This window comes from Orcinus orca, chromosome 17 (assembly GCF_937001465.1).
Source record: "Orcinus orca chromosome 17, mOrcOrc1.1, whole genome shotgun sequence".
In the NCBI taxonomy this organism is placed as follows: domain Eukaryota; kingdom Metazoa; phylum Chordata; class Mammalia; order Artiodactyla; family Delphinidae; genus Orcinus; species Orcinus orca.
The window spans coordinates 51,587,337-51,610,228 of NC_064575.1; the positions used below are offsets into that span (position 1 = coordinate 51,587,337).

General features: G+C 38.4%; 1 protein-coding gene across 10 annotated transcripts in view; it reads right to left on the reverse strand.

The window, feature by feature from the left end:
- RNF19A (ring finger protein 19A, RBR E3 ubiquitin protein ligase) overlaps positions 1-22,599 on the reverse strand; it is an 80,018-nt gene extending 57,419 nt beyond the window's left edge. For 5 of the 10 annotated variants that reach the window (XR_007472465.1, XR_007472464.1, XR_007472463.1 and 2 more), the window contains exons 1-2: positions 22,342-22,598; positions 5,206-5,283 (exon numbers count right to left, since the gene is read on the reverse strand). The gene's annotated coding sequence lies outside the window, so the exon portion shown is untranslated. Of the gene's footprint in view, positions 1-5,194; positions 5,284-22,341 lie in introns of all 10 variants that reach the window. The other 5 variants (XM_033438199.2, XM_033438198.2, XM_004275343.4 and 2 more) reach the window with 3 other exon arrangements.
- Between the last annotated feature and the right edge of the window lie 293 nt (positions 22,600-22,892).

Genomic DNA, 22,892 nt, shown 5'->3' on the forward strand with positions numbered 1-22,892 from the left:
TCAACAGTATTGGGAATGCCTCAATCAAGGGGACTTTGGCTTAATTTCAAAGTTAAAGTCTAAGCCTAGCATGTGCTAAACCTCAGGAGGTTACCACCATAAACAAGATAGACATGGGTCTCTGTACTCAATGCGATATGTCTGGAGAAGAAATATATATCACAAAACCAATAGTTATAAACTTATATATATTAAATTTGTCTCTGTTACTACAACTCTTGAAAACAGCTGAGTCCATTTTCACCAGATTTAGAGGGAGTCTTTCAGACATTATGACAAACTATAGGCTATTACAGAATTCATCTTAAAAAGAAAGGAAGCCATCTTGCAAGCCACCTACAAGATTAATAAGAGGGCCTGCATAACAGCAGATTCAAAGATATAGTCAATATTTCACCCCACCACCCTAAAGTGTGGACATATTCGTCCCTCCTTCCCCTCCTCTCAGTGATTTACAATATACAAGTTTTAGCAATATACATAAAGTTTACTCTAACTTTGCAGATGGGAAATCAGAGACTCAAGAGTATTAAGTAAAGAACTAAACCTAATTATTCTAGTGGTATATGAAATTAAGATTATGTGGTTCACCCACAACAAAGAGTTTTTAATCAAACTGTTTATTTGCATAAACACTTAGAAACTAGTAAACTAACTTGGATTTCTGAGACTACCCTTAACCACCAAAAAAAAAAGCACTACAGAAATTCTGCCAATTTGAACAGATGACAAAAATGTGTGAAATTATAAAAAAAACTTTCAGTGATTTAGAAACTTTACTTATTTTTAGAAAAAGCTGATTTTATTCTCCAATGAAAAATAAAAATCTATTATTTGCATCATTTAATATAGTACTATTCTTTTTTGGGGGGGGGTGGTTTTTTGCGTTATGCGGGCCTCTCACTGTTGTGGCCTCTCCCATTGCAGAGCACAGGCTCCGGATGCGCAGGCTCAGCAGCCACGGCTCATGGGCCCAGCCGCTCCGCGGCATGTGGGATCCTCCCGGACCGGGTCACGAACCCGTGTCCCCTGCATCGGCAGGTGGACTCTCAACCACTGCGCCACCAGGGAAGCCCCAGTACTATTCTTTTTGAACTCAATTTTTTAAACTATCAACTGTATCAATCTGTAAGTACTACTGTTATGTTCGGCCTCATAAATGCACACACCATTAAGACAAAAATATTATTTGAGTTCTAAAACAAAGAGCTGGGTTGCTGGTTGGAAAAATAAGGGAAAATATGTTATATATAATAATACCACTACACAGTAGAGTTTTAAAGTGCTTTTAAAGCACTTTTGATTTAAACTTCATTGCCCTATGGAATGGGTATTATCCTGATTTGATAGATGAGAAAACTGAAGTGCAGAGAGGGTAAATGTTGCACAGTTAGGAAATAACAGGGTTCAGGGTCAAATTCAGGTCTTCTGATATCTCGGCCTCAGTACCATCATCTGTCTGCAGCTGCCTTCATGAAACAACTCCAGTCACTATCAGTATCTCAAAAATTGTCGCAGAAAACAAAAGACAATTATATTTTACATATCATCTAGGGCTGGTCTTAACTATCCCTCAATTCCATGCCTTATTCAAGCCATTCCCCCGTCTGAAATGCCACTCCCTTTTCTCTCCTCCTAACTAAACTGTACTCACATTTTATAACTCAGATGAGAAATTTTTACAGTGTTCACTTGTTTTTCTGCCCTGATTACCTTCAATGTTTTAATAAGGTTTTAAATGTAGAACTTGAATATTGTGATTTCTTTAATACCACACACAGCCAAGATGAAGTGAGGAACATAGACACTGTGAATAAATACCAAATATTTCTTAAAATGACACAATGTCACTGAAGTGATGATACTATTTCATAAGCACAAGAAAAAATCTTGTTATTTCACTGTCATGCCTCCTAGGCATATACATGCTCTACTTTTTAAAACGTCCAATTAGTTCACACCAAGTTTACAAAGACAAATATGAGGTCTACTGGATCAAATGCAAAATAAATTATGTATTAAAAACCTAGAGTAGTTTACATCATTTCAGAGCAGGAACAGAAGATGAGAGTCAGTAAATGTACTTAATGATATAATTTGAAATATATACAACTCCTAATAATCCCCAACTTTGGATATTCTTTAAACTGATTTACTATCACAAGGATTTGTCGAAGTACAACACATCGATAACATGAAGAAAAGCAGTGGGGGAAAAAGATAACTGAGGTTGGCCTCCATGATGTTATGGCTGTTGGCTTAGTGGGGATAACTTTCCCCTCTAAATAAAAGTATAGATCTGTAACTGCAGATGCTAGAAGACCTTAGTGAAACAGAAAAGGAGAGTAAAATACAAGTAGACCCCATATTATGTATTTTCAACCAAGTATCTAATATCATATAGGAGGCAATTCTCTTAACACCAATGTCACAAGAAATTCCAATCACCTGCTAATTAAAATATGAGAAATGGCTCTCTTTCCCCCTCTTTCCCAGTCTAGCACAACTCCAACAAGTAACGAAGACTCTGCCAATTGCTGCTACACACTTTCATCCCCCTGAAGAAACTGGTTGAAAAATTAGTTTTTATCGCTGGCAAAGGAGCCCCACCTCCTGACCTTTTTATGTACTTAAATTGAAGACTAGCACCTGAGACTGGTATGAAGGACAAACACCTGAACCTACTTACCTAACCTTCTCTAGCCCATAGTGTTTATACCTCTTTAAAGTCAAGATCTCTTTGATTCTAACTTTTTTGTACCTCTTGAGGAATATGGAATTAAGAAATAGGAATAGCCCACAACAAAGGTATTTCTACGACGTGTCAAAGCTTTATGGACCAAAGATGTAGTAGAAGTGCTGATAACTTCGTACTGATGCATCATAAAATACATCTAATTTGGCAGCACGCTATTTTTTAATTCTTCGTAAAAATTATGGAAGTTGACCATTCCAGGTGAAGCACCTAATAAACAATTACAATATTGTTTGACATGAAAATGTGTTGCAGATTTTAAATGCTCAACTTATAAACACAGGATAAAAACAGTTAGAAAACTCAAATCCATACAAAATAGTAGCCCATGTTTGAAAAGCTGTTATGTATCAGTCAGGGTCCTGGCAGAAAAACAAAGCAGTTTCAAAGAGATAACTGAAGGGCTCATTTACAAAGGTGTGGGTAGGGTTAAAGGAACTAACAGGGATGGCAAAGTCCTCAGGAAGCCACTGCCAGCCTTCTGAAAGAAGGAGCAGGGAGAGAACTGTCAAATGGCAACTGGAAGAATAAATACCCAGCTTCTCTCTTCTCTGGATCTCCAATATCCGCCAATGCCTCACACTGGCTAAATCCAACAAGAAACCAAAAAAGGAGCCCAAGTGAGGCAGTTCTTAGACTAGGTCAACCTCCTCTGGGGCACAGAGAAAGTCAAGGAAGGATGAGGAGTGGATCTGGAGGGGCAAATAAAAAACACCCAGTCTGGATGTATAAAGAAGAGAATTTGGGAGTCAAGATCTGGTCAGCCACTGTTAGTTATAAAATCTCAGATAGGGTCCTTAAAAAACTACAAATAGAACTACCATATGACACAGCAATACCACTACTGGGCATATACCCTGAGAAAACCAAAATTCAAAAAGAGTCATGTACTAAAATGTTCATTGCAGCTCTATTTACAATAGCCCAGAGATGGAAACAACCTAAGTGCCCATCATCGGATGAATGGATAAAGAAGATGTGGCACATATATACAATGGAATATTACTCAGCCATAAAAAGAAATGAAATTGAGCTATTTGTAATGAGGTGGATAGACCTAGAGTCTGTCATACAGAGTGAAGTAAGTCAGAAAGAAAAAGACAAATACCGTATGCTAACACATATATATGGAATTTAAGAAAAAAAATGTCATGAAGAACCTAGGGGTAAAGGAGGAATAAAGACGCAGACCTCCTAGAGAACGGACTTGAGGTTATGGGGAGGGGAAAGGGTGAGCTGTGACAGGGCGAGAGAGTCATGGGCATATACACACTAACAAACGTAGTAAGGTAGATAGCTAGTGGGAAGCAGCCGCATGGCACAGGGATATTGGCTCGGTGCTTTGTGACAGCCTGGAGGGGTGGGATAGGGAGGGTGGGAGGGAGGGAGACGCAAGAGGGAAGACATATGGGAACATATGTTTATGTATGACTGATTCACTTTGTTATAAAGCAGAAACTAACACACCATTGTAAAGCAATTATACCCCAATAAAGATGTTAAAAAAAAAAAAAAAAATCTCAGATAATGTCCATTCCTGAGTCTGTGATCTCCACTACAAAATATGGATGATACCACTTACTTCAAATAGATGTTATGAGAAGAAAGTGAAATTGGCACGTGCTAAAACCAGGCACTATGCTAAATGTTAGCTGAAGTGAAATGTAAGACAAGCTTTGTATCTCTAGTACCTAATACAACTTGTAACTTATTGTAGGTGCCTAATAAACACTGGATAAATAAATTATGATGCAGAACACACATAAGTGGAAGTGAGGAACTGAGGATTCTGTTCATATCTTTGCTTTTGGCTTGTTATTGCTGTAAGATTCTCTGTAAGTGATACAATCTTACTACATCCAGCTTTTTAAACTGTGAAAAGAATCTTTACCCCACAAGCGCTACAGCAGCCATCCCCAAGCTTTTTGGCACCAGGGACTGGTTTCATGGAAGACAATTTTTCCATGGACGGGGGTGGGGAAACGGTTTCGGGATGATTCAAGTGCATTACATTTATTGTGCACTTTACTTCTATTATTATTACACTGTAATATATAATGAAATAATTATACAACTCACCATGATGCAGAATCAGTGGGAGCCCTAAGTTTGTTTTCACTTGCCACTCACTGATAGGGTTTTGATATGAGTCTGCAAGCAATTGATTACGGTCTCTGTGCAGTCAAACCCCTCTGCTAACGATAATCTGTATTTGCAGCCGCTCCCCAGCATCATATTCTCAGCTCCACCTCAGGTCATCAGGCACTAGATTCTCATAAGGAGCGCACAACCTAGATCCCTCGAATGCGCAGTTCAAAGTAGGGTGTGCGCTCCTATGAGAATCTAATGCTGCCACTGACCTGACAGGTGGTGGAGCTCAGGCGGTAATGCAAGCGATGGGGAGCGGCTGTAAATACAGATGAAGGTTCGCTTGCTCACCTGCCACTCACCTCCTGTTGTGCTGCCCGGTTCCTGCTGTGCTGCCACTGGCAGTGGTCCGTGGGTTAGGGGTGTTAGGGACCCTTGTGCTACAAGATAAATAAGACATGTTGAATATCCTGACATTATACAACTTCAAGAATTACAGATTTAAAATATTCAACCAATAAACATCGCCTAACTACAAATGTTTTAGTAGCATCTACTAACCACCCACATGCCTATGTGATTTAAGACTCATGAAAGGGTATTTTGGAGATAGAAAGCTAGGCAAAATAAAGTTTGTAGACAATAAAGAAATTAATTTACCAAGAGAAAACCCCATTATACTCTTGAATATCTGTTTCTGCCTCTGTTATTCAGCTAAAATTAGGTTTCTTCTGTCACTTCTCGCAAAGGTAAGACAGAGAAAATCCAGTAATTTTGTGTTGATAAATGCTAAGTATAAGAGCAAAGAGTACCAACGGTTTCTGATTTCAATTTCTTTTACTGATGTCTGACACCCAGATGTTCAGCACCTCTAAAACATGAATGTAATAAAAGTAGAATGCAAAAACACTTAATAGCACTGTTGAAGAGAACAGAAAGAGGACTAAGTATAAAGTTGTTTCTGTTTGTTTGAAGTGAGGAGGGAATAGGTACAGAGATTCCCAGCACAGTTTCTATTGATCATTAATTCTGGTCACTAGTGAAGCCTGAGCTATCTCATACTCAAGTGAGAATCAAGAACATAAAGAAACGAGACTTTCTATTTTAGATGCTACTAAAATACTATTTTATATTACAAAAGCATAACAGGCCATTAAACTTTTTCAGCCATATATACTTATGTTGAGAGGTTGAGATAAGATGAGGAATAAAGAAAAAATTTTAACGACTATATATTTGGTATTATATGTGGTTCTCAAACGTTTCCAAGTCACGTTTCATTTTCTGTGAACTAACCACATGTTCATATCCTGCTGTTGGTATAAGGCCTTTTATGTAAAGGAACTTTGTTATTATGTGTCAAATAAATTTTTTTAAAAACTGTATGGTAATTTTCCAAAGTAGGAATTTAAAATTTTGTGTGTGTGTGTTCAAATTAACATATCTTTCTCTTTATGACTTTTGGATTCTATATCTGTCTTGGAACATCTTGCTCACTCCAAGATTATATTTTTAAAATTTGCTCATGTTTCTTTCTGGTACTTCTATGATTTGTTTATTGTTTACATCTTTCATCCATTTCAATTTATTTTCATGTTAGGACTAAGTAGAGATCAAAATTTGAGTTTTTCTAAATGGCTAGCTAGTTATCTCAACACCACTTATTGAATAATGATCTCCTTTCTACATACCTCTGACCTAATTTGGTAGGCTACTTCTTGGTGTATGAATTTCTTGCTACCTAGGTGGTATGGACTTCCAAAATATGTTCTTGAAATAAACTACCCAACAGTTTCATTCCAATTTATGCTCCCACCAACTGGAAAGGTGCTTACTTCCCTGAATTCTCATCAACACCCTATATCAATAGTTTTTTCTAAGTGGCAAAAAAAAGTAAGTACTTTCATTTCCATTTCTTTGATTACTAAACAAATTGAACGTTTGTTCACACTTACAGCCCTCTTTATTTTTTCAATGATTTATCTGTTCATGTTTTTTACCCATTTTAACACTGGAACATTAATGGTCCTCTTTGATTTTAAATCTTTAATATTTACTTCCTCTTAATATTTGCCCTTTAATTTTGTGATTTTTGAAGAAGTTTAAGATGTTTATTTAGTCACATCTACCAAGTTCTTCTTTCATTGCTTTATATGCTTACAAAGTATTTTCTGAGGATAAAATCTATTTATAGACATATTTACCATTTCTGGTACTGTTCATTCCTTCTTGTGGATCCAAGTTTCATCTGATGTCATTTCCCTCCAGCCTGAACAACTTCCTTAAGCATTTCTTGGTGTTGCAGGTTTCATAGCAATGAATTCTCTCAAGTTTTGTTTATTTGAAAAATGTCCTTATTTCACCTTCATTTTCATGGATATTTTGTTCTGAATATAGAATTCCAGGTTGATAGCTTTATCCTTTCAGAACTTGAAATAGGTCATTCCATTGTCTTCTGGTCTCCAATCATTTCTGATTAAGTCATCCTTCATTGATATTGTAATTCCTCTGTAGTAATCTGGGTTTTTTTCCCCCTTTGGCTGCATTAACATTTTCTTTCCATCTTCGATGTGCAGCAGTTTGATTAAGATATGCCTAGATGTGGTTTTCCTTTTATTTATCCTAACTGGGGTTCAATGAACATATTTTTTGCCCGACTGTCTGCTATGTCTGTCTCTTATCTCTCTTTCTGCTATTCATGTTAGTTTCTTTCTTTTTTTTTTTGTTTTGCAGTACACGGACCTCTCACTGCCGTGGCCTCTCCCGCCACGGAGCACAGGCTCCGGATGCGCAGGCTCAGCGGCCATGGCTCACGGGCCCAGCCGCTCCGCGGCATGTGGGATCCTCCCGGACCGGGGCACGAACCTGTGTCCCCTGCATCGGCAGGCGGACTCCCAACCACTGGGCCACCAGGGAAGCCCCACATGTTAGTTTGATACTGTCCCACTGGCCATCAAGGCTCTGTTCATTTTTTGTAATCTTTTTTATCCATTCTTTGGATTGGCAAATTTTGTTGATGTAGCTTCAAGTTCATCAACTTTTTCCTCTTCCTTCTCCAATCTGCTGTTAAATCCATTCAGTAAAATATTTATTTCAGATATTGTACTTTTCAGTTCTAGACTGTTTATTCTTCTTTATAGTTTCTATTTCTCTGTTGAAATTGCCCATCTATTCAGTCATCATGATCATGCATCTCCCTTTAGGTCACTGAATATATTACAGTTGCTTTAAAGTCTGCTAATTCTGCTAATTTTAGGGTCAGCTACCATTTTGGGGTGGATAGTCTTGACATTAAATCACATTATCCTGATTCTTCACATGTCTAGTAGTTGTCTATTATAAACTGGATTTTGTGGATGTTATGCAGTAGAGACTTTTACAGCTTCTTATCTGCTCCTAAGAGTGAGGATTTTTATTATACCTGGCAGTTAAATCACTGGCTAATAAAGTCAAACTTGTGGAGGCTGGTTTTGTGTTTTAGAATGGGTCTCTGGGCACAAATGTTTAAAACCCCTTAATTTGGTGGGAATCAAACACCAAATTGTCTCCCCTGCAGAGAGTAGCAGGTGAAATCTCCATAGTCAGCTTTTTCAGCCTAACTGCTATTATTTTCCATTGAGCTCCTTGGAATCTTTCTGCAGAGTTCAGGGGTCACCTGGTATTTCAGGGGAGTTTTTTCATAGATTTTAGGCCTATCCTACTACAACTCCCTCCTTTCTGGGATTTATCCACTCAATTTCCAGCCATTCCAGCAGTCCCAAATTCCGTCCCTTGACACCTTAGGCCAGTAAGACTTTAGTTTTCTGCCCTGTGCTGCATGAACTTTTCCTCAAGAGGAAAGCTGTATACACTTTGGGGGAAAAACATTTGGCGGTTTTCCAAAGGAGACCTTTACCAAAGGATCTGAGATACAGTATTCTTGACTCTGTATACGATGCTGTCATAGGAAATTTTAGCTTAAGCATGCATTAATTCCTTATTCTTTATAATCATTAATTCATTTACTCTTTCAACAAATATGTTCAGTGCCTATCATGTGCCAAATACTCTTCTAGGTGGTAGACATATAATAGTGAACAAGACAGACAAGGCCCTTGTTCGGTGGAACTTTCACTCTAGTGCATTCTAACCAAGCACCGAATAAAGACATTTCAGACTATGTCTTCCCCAAACAGTAATATTAGTGACTTGGCAAGGATATAAATTATAATAAAGTGATTCCCTTTTTTCATAAGCATAATTTTGAAAGAAAAAAGACTTGATTTTATATTTGAGCATATATGATAGTCCCATAATCTGAACAAATATTTATCAATATCCCATTTAAAGCTTTTTTTCTAAATGACTATAAATATGTGCTTCTGACAGCACTCTATTTTTCACAGTGACAATGGTTTTCTAGTATAATAAATAGCAGATAATTTAAGTTGTACAAAGAAGAATCACTAGTTATCTGACCAAATGATCTAGTATAGAGAAATTAGTTTAGCTCACTGTGCGTAACTTCAGAAACAAATATGGTAAATAAACAGTGGGGGATATCCTTGAAACTTAATTCACTTTTTTGGCCTTGCTCTTCCTCTAGTGTTAAATAAAGGTTCCAAAGGCACTGAAAAAAGGAAATATTTATCTTCCATAGCATTTCCTATATACAGAGTTGCAAACAACATAACAAATTTAAATATGCCTAGGTACAATTTGGTAGTAGTTGATTACCAAAAAACAGAATTAACTATCGTAAGCCATCCTTTGATCGACCACAACTAGAAGTGATGTACTAGAAATGATGTATCTGCACACAAGCTAATTTTGGCCCCAAATAAACAGACCTTTGTACATCTGAACAAGAAGTTCATTAAGAGAAATTTGAGGCATTAAATTACTTGGATTTTCATATACAGCTTTCCCTGAACAGTGATAAATCACTAAAGTTCATTATAATGAAGTTTGATATTGCTCAAAAAGGTTATTTAAATGTTTAAAGTTATTTTATGTCATTCATCTTGTCAATGTCAAATGTGGAAATGTCATATTTTCCTCTAATAAATCTATTCCCCAATATAGCTGGAAATTCAGCTACAGCAGCAGTGCAGGCTCTGGGCATAATTCTTGCTGTCCAAATAATATTAAGGAAACAGACTCTCCTTATAAATCTTATAAAAACTGACTCATTAAACATCTCTTTATACAGTCTGTTAAAGTAAAAATATAATAGGCACGGTAATAAATTTCTGGAGAAGGATAAAAATGCTTAAAAATAGCAGCTAATGCATGGATAGGCTTCAGAGAAATCCATGAAATTTCTAAAACTGTGTACTAAATTGTGAATATAGGTATATTCTAGAGATAGAATCCATAGCTTTCAAGAGATTCTCCAAGGAGTCTGAAGTATAACAAACGGTTAACTGCTACTGAAGAGATGGCAGAATTTAATTTGCCAGTAAAAGTTACCATCAGTTTCTGTAAATTGTGTCTGTTCTCACTAATTTATATTATTAGTACAATATTCATAACTATTAGCTCAGTTAGAACATACTTCTATTCCTTTAAGATTTGAAGTTGCAGTTCCTTCCAAAAGAGTTAAGTTTGGGGGAACATTAAAAAACAACGTTCATCCCTAAACAAATGTCTCAGATTCAGAATGCAAGAATAAATATAAGGTATGTAGATAGCCTAGAATAACTCATCACATGTTTAAAAAACAAAAGCTAACAAGGCTAACTGTTGTATATTCAAAGGACAATTGAGTATAAATATAAAGATATTATAAAGCAATAATGTCATCTTCACTTAAAATGGCAATTACCACAGAAAAACTTTTTTTTAAGTTTATCATTCCTCATAAGGTAAGTCAATAACAATATTCCTATTTAAAATGTAACAGGCACAAAGAAGTAAAATGTTTGATGCCCAATGAGAAAGAGTCAGCAACGGTGCTAGAAATACAACCAAAAAGCCTTTTCATTACTGGAATGTCTCCTCAGAAACATGAGCCTATTATACGCAGATCTAAGAAATCTAGGTTCTATAGATAGCTACCAAGTGGTTTTGTGGCTTTAGTTCAGCAATAACCTCTCTGTATCATCTGTGGCAGAGATGATGTTTTATACCCACCTGTTTCATTTTCCTTCCATTTGCAGCTAGATGCAGCCATGTATCCAGTCCTGGCCAGTGCAATGTGAGTACAATGATGTACGCCCTTTCCAGGACTAGTCCCTAAATCATCCTTTCAATCATCCTTTGAGCTCTCTCTCTTCCCTCTTCCCTAGCTGGCTGAATATAGTAATTTTAGTGATTGACTCCAAGTAGGCCTCTGGGGACAGCTGAGTCACAAGATGGAAGGAATTGGGATACCTGAGTCATCCACACGGTTCTCTGTGTGAGTGAGAAATTAACTTTTATAGTGTTCCGCCTGAGATTTTGGGGTTGTCTGTTTCAGACACAACTATCTTACCCAAGATAAAATGAGGGAATAACTTACGAGTAGCTTGGACGGGAAATTTTAAAAATACTATACAAATATGGGGTAATGATAGCATCTTTTTATTCAAACCGTAAAGCACAGACTTTGGAGTCACAAAGTTTGGGTTCAAGTTCAGATTCTGACACTTATTAGCTAGCTGTGTGACACTGCATTAAATTACTAAGACGGTTTACTCAACTGTAAAATAGGAATAATAAATAACCTACAGTCCACAAGATTATTACTAGGATTAAATAAAATATATAAAGAATCCAGCATCAGTATGACATATTAATCACTTAACAAATATTAGCTATAACTATTACAAATATCTGAGGAGATGGCACAAATGTAACTGAACCATTTACTGGATAAAACTGTTTAAAAAGAGATTATCATGCTTAAGGTTAGAAATAAAATGAAACAAACTGTTGGCTCTGAAATGGCTTGTCTAATGTCATCAGAATAGTTAGCCATTTGCAAGTTTGGAATACATCATTATAGTACACGAATTTCTCCAACATAAATATAGTTTTCAGCCTTGTTATGTTTATATAGCTACAAACCTATGACAAGTGGTCTAATATTGAAAATGGGGTAAATAATTTCAACTTAACTACTTTTACATATGGGGGAGGTGGAGGTAACTCAACAGAGCATTAACATAGGCACATATCAGTTTCCAGCAAGTTTTTTGGAAAGTGAATGCTTATCAAGACTCAAATATACTACCTTGAGCTCTATCCTTAACATAATTCCTATGATCGCCTAGAAACATAAACTAAAAGTTCAGAATAAACTATTCCCATATGCCACAAAGCCTCCCCAAAGAGATAGTTCTTAAACAGCTTCACAAACATACACCTGCTACATTTATCTATTTAAGCCTATTCTTGTTTGGGATGTAGAAGAGAATGGTACTACGTGGTTTTAATAATACTCATTACAAATAATACTCATTACTCAATCCATTACAAAAATAAGCTGCTGGGGCTTCCCTGGTGGCGCAGTGGCTGAGAGTCCGCCTGCCGATGCAGGGGACACGGGCTCGTGCCCTGGTCCGGGAGATCCCACATGCTGAGGAGCGGCTGGGCCTGTGAGCCATGGCCACTGAGCCTGCACGTCCGGAGCCTGTGCTCTGCGGCGGGAGAGGCCACAGCAGTGAGAGGCCCGTGTACCGCAAAAAAAAAAAAAATCTGCTGCAGAAAGAAAAAGCATTATTCATTCCATTTTCCAATTAAAGAAAAAAGATTTAAAACATTTTGACTAGCCCATTCCAGGCACTCTTTGTTCAGAAGGGCAAACAATACACCAATAGGGAGAAGGTAGGAAAAGCGTAGTGCAAAACGATGGGTATGATAAGAGGGCCCAGAGACATGAAAAAATTTTTAAATAGGTTTAAAAAAGATATCCAACTGTCAAAAAAATTTTTTCGAACTGGTTAAAATACTCATTGCTATACATCAACAGAAGGGAAATATTAACCTAGTCTGATATTAGTCAAGTCTGTCTACTTTTTGAATTTCAACTTCCTTATTTGAAAGCTAAAGTGATTGGATGAGGTAATGTCTAAGGCCCCTTAGTTCTGAAAGACTATGATTCTAATATACAAATATATAGACAGCTGTAATACATACCATACTCTAGGGTTAAAAGTGGACAATTTATATTTCTTTCTGTTCTTTTAAAAATATCTCCAAATTCTCTACAGTGTTGGTATACTCTTTGGTCTTAGTAAATCCAGTGTAATGAGTATTATCTTTGCAAACTGAATTTTACCAGTTTCATCACTAATCTGAGTAATTCTACTATTTGGACAATTACAAATATTAAATGTTTGGGCTAATTTTGTCCTTACCATTTTTTCTAGAAGTTGTTTCTTTTTTTTTTTTTTAATAAAAAGTATTGATAACAGCAGTATCCTGCCTCTCCAATTTTGGAATTTCATTTGTCTCTTTCTCCTAAAGAACATGAGGGGTGGGGGAAGCGGAAACCTCTGGTTAGGGTAAATCAGAGAGAGAGAGAGAGAGAGAGAGAGAGAGAGAGAGAGTGAGTGTGTGTGTGTGTGTGTGTGTGTGTGTGTGTGTGTGTGTATGCTTAATTTTATGACGTATATACATAACTAGGTAGGGCACAGGCTGGAAGAGCTATTTGATTATAAGTTCTAAAAGCTATTTTTAAAACTTTCTGCAAATTATAAAATAATTCTCAGAAGGAACAATATCTCTTGGGAAACAAGAGGCACAATAAGCAACATGTATCTATTTTCCTTTGGATACACAGCATTCATAGAGCTTCTCTCTAAACATGTCCCCCGAAAATAAAATCAAAACTGAAATACAAATGAAATATTTCTTAATTTTATAGGGGAAGAAAACAAGTAAGGGAGTATTTTCTAAGGAAAGCAGAAGAATCTAGGTAAGAATTACACAACAGGTAAACAATCATAAAGGTTTTTCATTGTTATGGCTTTCTCATTAAGAATTCAAAAGAAACAAGATAGATTTAACTATAATTATAAAACATACTATTAAATTAGATGTATTAGATATTTAACTATAGGAAGCATCAACCTAAAGACCAATTTAAAAAATCAGCAATCAAGAGACAGAGGGGATCTCAAATAAGTCATGGAGATACAAAAAATGAAAAGGATACAAACCTGGAACTGTTTCACAAATACTAGTCATGCACAGGTGCATCTGCTAGCTAGATACCCATTTGCTTTTCTCAGAACGCTGCATCAACTTTATTTGGCTGTGGAACCTATCCTTCTAGTGCCACTAATGTTCCAATCTAACCTTACATTTTATAAGTGAGAAAACTGTATTCTAGAGCTACTCAGTCGAATGTATCATCACTAGCCATATGAGACTATTTAAGTTTAAATTAATTAAAATTAAAAAAAATTAAACTCCAGTTCCTCAGTTACACTAGTCACATTTCAAATACTCTACAGCCATATGTGGCCACTGGCTACCATACTGGACAGTGCAGGTCTAGAATGTTTCCATCACTGCAGAAAGTTCTATTGGATAGTGCTGGTCTGGAGATTATTTGATTTATCCATGCAGCTAATGTGGCAGAGCCAAAGTCTCAGTCCTCTTTCTACTACTTTACTTCCTCCACAAGACCTTCATTAATCACCTGGTTTCTGAATTATCACGTTGGCCTTTTGTTAAGTTCTGCTTACAAACATCCATTTGCTTCCCACAGGTAAACAAACTTTGAGCTTTACATGGCATTCCGCAATCTTACCTTAGTCTCTCACCATTCTCCTATATAAAAACACACTCTAGCCAACTGGTCTACTTGTTAAATATATCAACAAAACATAGTTTCACCTCCGTGATGTTTCCTATGTCTTTGTCTCTGCCTGAATACTCTTTTCCACCTTCTCTGCTTATTTGAAGTCCTACTCTTCTTTCAAGGCCCAACACCTACCTTATTTCCACAAATCATTCTAGGTCAGTAATTATAGATAAACTACTAAAAATTGTTTCATACTTTTATATAGAAGTTTACAATTTTCTAAATACTTCACTTAAATATTTTACTGTGGTTCTTTGCTAGAATGTGGGAAAAAAGTTAAGCAGAGTAAAGGTAATCAAGTGTGTGTACGTGTGGCACTGATTACAATTTTTTAAAGGGTGATCAGAGCTTACTGAAAAGATGACATTTAAACTAAGACTTGAAGGGAGTTAGCCACGAGGAAATCTGAGGAAAGAGCATCCAAGGCAAAGGCAACAGTCACTGCAAAGCCTTAAGGTAGGAATGTGCCTGGTATGTTCAAGGAATAGCCTAGAGGCCAGAATGTAGCCAGAGGGAAATGAGCAAAACAAAGAATATACGAGATAGGTCAGAACGTTATGGGACCAGGTTGTGTATGGCTTTATAGACCACTGTAAGAACTATGGCTTTTATCCTAAGCGAGATGGGCAAACTTAGGGGGCTTCTAAACAGAGACAGTTTAGAATCTGAATAATTTTAAAGGATAATTCTAGTGTTAAGAATAGAATGAGAAGAAAGAAGTAAGGACAGTAACATGGAGAACAGTTTAAAGGCTACTGCAATACTCTAGGAGAGAGATGATGATGGGCATAAGGATATCTTTTGAAACTAGAACTGACAGAATTTCCTGATGGATTCCAAGAGGATTTTGCCCTGATTAACCAGAAGGCTGAAACTGCTGTCCACTGAAATGGAGAAGGCTGTGAAAAGAACAAGTTCAGGGAGCAGCTAAGAGCAGGGGTTCATTTTCAGACATTTAAGTTTGAGATGCCTTTAAACCTTAGGTGAGAATGTACAGCCAAATACCCACATAACAGGCATGGAGTTCAGGAAAAAAGTCTGGCTTAGAGATAAAATTCTGGGAAGAGTTGTTATACCAATGGTGGGTATAATCACAAGCATGGATGAAGTCCCCAGAGGAATAAATAAAGAAGGGTAAGGACTGAGCCCTGTGGCATTCCAACTTTAAGATATAGGGTAGAAGAGGAGGCTCCAGTAAAGGAGATAGGGAAGGTGGAAGGAATCACACCCTCATGAGACAAAACCTCTTGGTCTATCCCATCAGTATTACACTTGCCCCCTCCCCTAAATATAAACTGTATCTTAAGAACGACCTGAGAGACAATAACAGTGTATCTTACATGATATAAGCTATTTCTTAGGCCTGTTCAGACTTGAGGGTATTAAGACACTTCCTCTGATACTTCTCAGAACGGATAAGAATTCTAAAGGAAGGGCTGTCTGGTCTCTGAGAGTCACAATGCATGATACAAAACAAAGGTAAGCACAGATCTTTTTACTTTTGACTGTATATTAGTTTCTTGTTAAAACTAATCAACTTACTACAACTTACTACAACTAAACAACTTACTACAAAGTGGGTGACTTAAGACAACAGAAATTTATTTTCTCACAGTTCTGGAAGGTAAAAGCCTCAAATCCAGCAGTGTTACGATCCCTTTGGGGGTTCAGGAGAATCTGTTCTTTGCTTCTTCCAGCTTCCGGTGATTACAAGCATTCCTTGGCTCGTGGCCACATCACTCCACTCTCTGCCTCCATGCCTCACATTGCCTCCACCTCTTCTGTGCATCTTCCCCTCTTCTGTCTATCTGTAATTTCCCTGCTTTTCCCTTATAAGGACAACTTGCCATTGAATTTTGGACCCCTCAGATAACTTGGGATGATCTCCTCATCTCAAGATCCTTAACTACATCTGCAAAGACTCTTTTTTCAAATAAGGTATCATTCACAGGTTCCAGAGATTAGTATGTGAACATCTTTTTGAGGGCCACCACACAATCTACTATATGACTCCAGAAATTTTTACTAAGGTCATCAGTAAAGTTATGTTTATGCAAAAAGCCAAAGGATATTCATCTATAATTTTTTTAAAGTTACTATTATTATTATTTTTAATGAAAGGATATGGCTATAAGGAGATACCTATTTGATTTGGCTACGTATCTGATTTAGCTATATTTGGCTATGTGTAACTGCTTACCAGGTAACCACTGCAACCCCTGGTTTGGATAAAAGAATCAGTTATTGTGCTATATAGTACATATCCTGTACTATAGGATGTGATGATAGACTTTTCTAAATGTTTGCTTTATTTTCCCCCACTTAAATGCACTTAATCAGTCCCCCCCCCCTCTTCCCAAAGGACCTTATTTCATGATTTTGATTTAAGGATGCCTATGTAAGAAGTGTAGGTTATTCATGCAAACAAAAACTGAAGGATAAATTAGTTAAGGCAATATTTAAATAGATCAGAGGTTTAAAATCTGGTTCTGGAGCAGACCTAGTCACCTCTCCTGACTCAATGTTACAGGAGCATCTTGTACTGATTCATTCATTGTAACTTATTCCAGTGTGGGAGGTAACAGGACCTTCGCACCAGTAGTCTCATGGGTACTTTTTCCTTCTGTTTTTATACTGAGATTTGCTATGACAAGTTACTAATAATTTAAAAATCTATTTTGTAATAGTCTTGTCTGAGTAGTTAAGAGTGTTTCAAAGACATAATTTATACTAATCAAATGAAACAGATGATAGCACATTCTCCCTCATTTTACAGACAGGGAAAGAGAGTGAGGCAGAGCCATTTTGGGAAAGTTGTACAAACGAAAGAAGTCAGGTATCCTGACTTTCAATCCAACTCAGTAATTCCAATTCAATGACATATGTGCTTCTGTATTTGGACTCAAAAGACATGTTAGAAAGAGACTATCAAAAAAGACAAAAGAAGAGACTATCAAAAAAGACTAAAGAATTTCTGTGGAAAGGAAAAAACATTTCATACAAAATACTCCTAGAGCTGTGCTGTCCAGTGTTAACCACATGGTGGATTGAAGACTTGGTATGAATAAAAGAATGTAAAGTCATTCACTAATACATGCTGAGACAATAATGTTTTGTATATGTTGCATTAAATAAAATATATTATGAAAATTAATTTCACCTGTTTCTTTTTACTTTTTAATGTGGCTAACAAGGAAATCTTAAATTAATTTATGACTTACATTATATTTCTATTAGATAGCCCTGCTATAGATAGAGTTATGAAATAGTTACATTACAATACATAACTTTATTCAATTAGCAAATACTTATCCAACACCTATCATTGTCAAGCCTTATGCTAAGTGCTGAGACCTTAAGAGTGAACAAAGATTATGGTCCCTGGCATCATACAGTTTACATTATCTCCTACACTTCTACTGCACATTTCATATGTATTATCTCATATGCATAAGAATAACTTAGAGTACTTCACCATTTGGGGAGCAAATGCCAATACCTGACTTAGAAATCACAAAATATAAATCATCAGCAGATTTATAGTAATGGCCATCTACTTTTGTGATACATTAGTTATATTATTATGCTATATACGATTCATCTGGAAGCTTAACACTATCTCACTCCCTATAGCTTCTCCTGGTTTCTTGTTCCTTCCCTCTACTTTGCTCCCTCCTACGGCTCATCTCTACCAGAAGTCTCTACAACTGGCAACCTTGCTTGCTATTCACATTACAGCAGGGCTGTTTATACTTTCAGGGGTCTCCAGAGGAGGACAGAGGTCGAAAATGTTAAGTGTACATAATTTTAAGGGGCTAAGTTCAGTTTTTTTGAACCCAAGACTGAGTTTTGAAGTTTCTTTTCGGCTTAAACAAATTAGGGTGATTTCTGAGGATTTTGCTTCAAAATTCAACGCACAAATTTATTTGAGGGGTAAAACAACTCCTTATTAGTTTTATCCTACTGAGGATTTCACAGAAGAAAACTCTACCCGGGGAGGGGGAAGGGGAAGCTGGGACGAAGTGAGAGAGTGGCGCAGACATATATACACTACCAGATGTAAAACAGATGGCTAGTGGGAAGCAGCCGCATAGCACAGGGAGATCAGCTCAGTGCTTTGTGACCACCTAGAGGGGTGGGAGGGAGACGAAAGAGGGAGGGGATATGGGGATATATGTATACATATAGCTGATTCACTTCGTTGTACAGCAGAAACTAACACACCATTGTAAAGCAATTTACTCCAATAAAGATGTTAAAAAAAAAAATACTGGTATACTCACACACAAAAAAGGAAACTACCAAGAAGGACTTCAAAAACAAATTAACCAGTAGCATTTCTCAAGTAAATGACTTTTGAAAGAAAATAGTAGGTAACATCAATAGAACAAGAATGTATAATGCTTTTTAGGCTAATATCCTAGCTTTCGAGAAAATGTCATTAATAAACAAATTAATTGTTCAGGTTTTATTGACAGCTACAAAGAGAGCAATACAAGCAAAAACTACTTTATCAAAAGGTGCTAATTTTTCTCAGTTTAATACAGAAAGTATTACTGACATATGACAGCTATTGAGAAACGAACGAAGTATCCAAGTTTTAAACACCCAAAATGATTTCACTGCCTTTTTTCTACCGTCATCTGAAATACAGATGTGTTTAGCAAAGGAACAGTATCCCACAGTCTTTAGCTGTGCAGGTGTGGTTATATATATAGTTGTTTCAGGGTTATACAAAACTAACAAAAGCTGGTACCTCATGACTTAAAAATTAAAAAGCCAAAGAAAAATAATAATTACTCCTGACTGGAGAAAAAAAATCACCTAAGGAAAATTTAGGTGATCTCCATAAGTAATCACATTAACATTTTGCTCAAAAAAAGATCAAACCAAAACCTTTAAGCTAAAGTACTTCATGTACGACCATGGGTCCTTTCAGACCATCATTAAACTACTAGTGCTAGTTTGCCAAACACAATGCCAATATAATCAAATATAAATTTCGAAATTCAACCTTTTTTTGGCCTTCAGCCTAAAATGGCCTAATTTTTACATGGGCCTTAAATGATAAAAGATCATAAAGCTTAACACGAAACCAGCCTGCATTTGACAATCAACTGTCACTTGTTAGAAGCATCAGAAAAACAAATAACAATTCTCTAAGATTTCCTTTATAACCTGAGTAGGGAAGAAATAGAAAGAGGCAATTCAGATATAAATGCAACAAAATTTATCCCTAGCTTACTCTCTGCCCAGCACCTGACCAGGGATTTTGACGTGTTATCACAAATATTTGTCTTCCTTCTCCTCCTTGAAAAATTCAGAAAACTATGTTTTTCAATCCTCAGCGCCCTCCAGATTGGGGGGGTGGGGGGTGGGGCAGTGTGGGCAGGGATGATTAGAAACCAAAGAATTTCTGTGACAAATCTAAGGAAGTGTTAAGGATAAAATCAGAACCTGCCATAATATACAAGAGAGTCTTTCAAATGATAAAAGAGTTTGTTTTAAATTACCTATATTTAATTCCATCTAACAACCCCGTGAGAATATCTTTCAATCTGATCCCATTGAAGAGAGGCGACCCCAAGTGTCTTAATTCACAACTGCAAAAATATGACCTTATGACTTCCTCTATTTCAAATGTGTGAAGTGCATTTATTTTCCACTAAAATGCTGAAGTAGCTTTAAAAACAGACAATAATCTTAGTATCTTTCATATGTTAGGTAGAAAAAAACAGTTTCATTTAACCAAGTAAAAAGGCACCCAAAATTCTACAAATCACCACCAAAATTTTAAAAATTCCAATACTGGTCTGAAGACAGTAAAATGGACCGTTCTTTATATAAACTCTAATGCTCAACTGGGGCGTCATTCAAACGAAGCAACAATATTTCAAGTAGCTACTATCTGGAGACTAAAAATTGAGTTGTGTTTCAATTCCTAAAATAATGTTACAGTTTTAAAAGTTAATCTTACTGGAATCCTCCTGGAAGTCACAGATATTGAAAAACTACACTAACATTAGTTGCCAAATGTAATTTTTTCCTCAGTAAGACACCTTGTGGTGACATTAAAATAGTTTTTGAGGACACATGAAATTTAAATTTCAGTTACACTGTATACAATAATAGAAAGAGGAATAAAACTAACAAATAAAAAGGGTTTTTGTTGTTGTTGTTGTTGCATAATGTGGTTTAGGTCCCAAGACTTAATTCTAGATCTTTACCATGGAATTGCACATAGCAAGCAAAGAACATTTGAAAATAAGCGTCAACAATAGATCATCGCCATTTTCTAAATAGAAATATTTACATTTTGATTCAATTCTGACAGTTGGGTGTTAAGGAAGCATAAACAAGCCAATACGGTAATAACAGTTTGACTCATAAAGATGCTCATTAAGATGGTTAATGGCAAAACCGAAAATGAAACTTGGGCATACCGTCAGACTTCACATAACAAAAAGGGTCAAGGAATTAGGTTAAAATAAAAAATACATATGTATAAATAAAAAGACAGCCATGTTACTACCAAAAAAAGAAAAGAAAAGAAAAGTGGAACGCTAAGGAAAAATCCCATTTTAAGGCAACCGATCAGAGGAAAGGATTGCTTTATTCCTCCACCGTTTACTAACATTTAATACTAGCGTTTGCAGCCAACACCTGGGTGTGAAAACTGCAGAGGCATTTAAATGCTGTTCTTTCCAACGTCCACCCAACAGGACGTTCCGCAACATTTTGAATAGTAAATATTAACCAGAATAAAACATCGTTCGTATATTTCTACCTTCAAGAGCTAATGGGAAAAAAATAAGACCTTTCTTTCTCCCATATGTAGCTTTAACCATTCTCTCCCCTCTTTTATTTACTGCCCTTTGTCGCGAGGTTAATGAACCCTGAACTTATTTTCCTTCTTCCCATTAATGAAAAGGGTGGGGGGGAGGGCAACGGCAGAGGGGAAGCCAAATGATAGGAAAAACTGGAAATTAAAAATAGTGGCATTACTGGCTGGATGAAGAATGAGAACTCCCTGAAGGTTTAGTGTGAGGGAGACAACCCTGGAGGACCCCTCTTAAGACATACTTTACCCCAAGACCCCACCATTTTTCGTCTGTTTAATTTCTGCTTTTGCAGGGGGTGGCAGTCCCCCGGATGAACGTTCCCCAGTGCCTGCCTCTCTTTTCACCGAGGCCTCCAGCCGCAGGGGGTGGGGGGCGCTGGCCCCGGCTCCAAATTTGCAGCGAGGCCCGGAAATCAGTCCCGTTAGAGCCGATTTCACCCATCAGGAATGCGCTCCGCCCCCGCCACCTCCCCGCCGCGGCCGCCCTCCGCGTCGCCTGCTCCAGGGGCTGGGGAAGTGAGGAGGGGAGCGCCGCCTCCGCCCGTCACAACACCGCCGGGTCGGCCGCCCTCGCCCCAGACTGCTCGGGCCAGGAGGACAGAGCTCGGGGCGTATCCCACGCCTCCCCTCCGCCCGCGCGGCCGAGGGAACGCCAGCGCCGGGGCCAAGCCGGGGACGCGGAACCAGCCCGAGGCCTGACCCCAGGGCCGCCCCGGCCCCGCGCCGAGCACGAGCAGGGGCGCCTTTCCCGTGTGATTTCCGAATCCATTTCCGTCCCGGGGAGGGGCGCAAGGGTAGCAGCCGGAGCGCCCCGTGTCGGAAACTGGAGCCGCCCCTGCCCTCTGGCTCCCGGGCGCAGCTTCCCCGCGTACCCGCCCGTACCTTCAACTCCTCAGGGAGACGCAGGGCGCAGGGCTGCGGGCGAGCAGGCCCATCTCCTGGCGGCGGCAGCAGCCAAAGGAAGTACGGAGGAGGGTTCCTCAGACCCGCCAAGGCGCCTCTCAGCTGGGGCGGGGGGAACGGAGAGGAGGGGTCCAGACTGCCGCTTTCCCGGACTCCTCCTCCGCAGTTCTGTCTTGACTGCTGTTCCCGGGAACCAGCGCCGCAACTGCCATTCTCCCCCTCCCTCAGCCCCCGCTGTCTCCGCCCCCTCCTCCCACTCCTTCCTCCCGCCCCCGCCCCGCCCCTGCGCACCGCCCGCGTGCCTTGCGTCATGGCGTCACGCCCACCCGGCCCGTCGCGGGCGGCTCTGGGACGCGGCTGTTCGCTTGCTCGTGTTCGCTCCGCGCACGCCCGGGAGCTCCCCGCCAGCGACTCGGGCTGCTGGGAGTGTGGCCCCTCCCGCCTGTCTACCCGCCCGGGGCTATCAGCGGCCCTTCCTGCCCATCATCCCGCAAGACTTCCCGGAAGCGGGCCGTGCTGTGGGGCAGGTG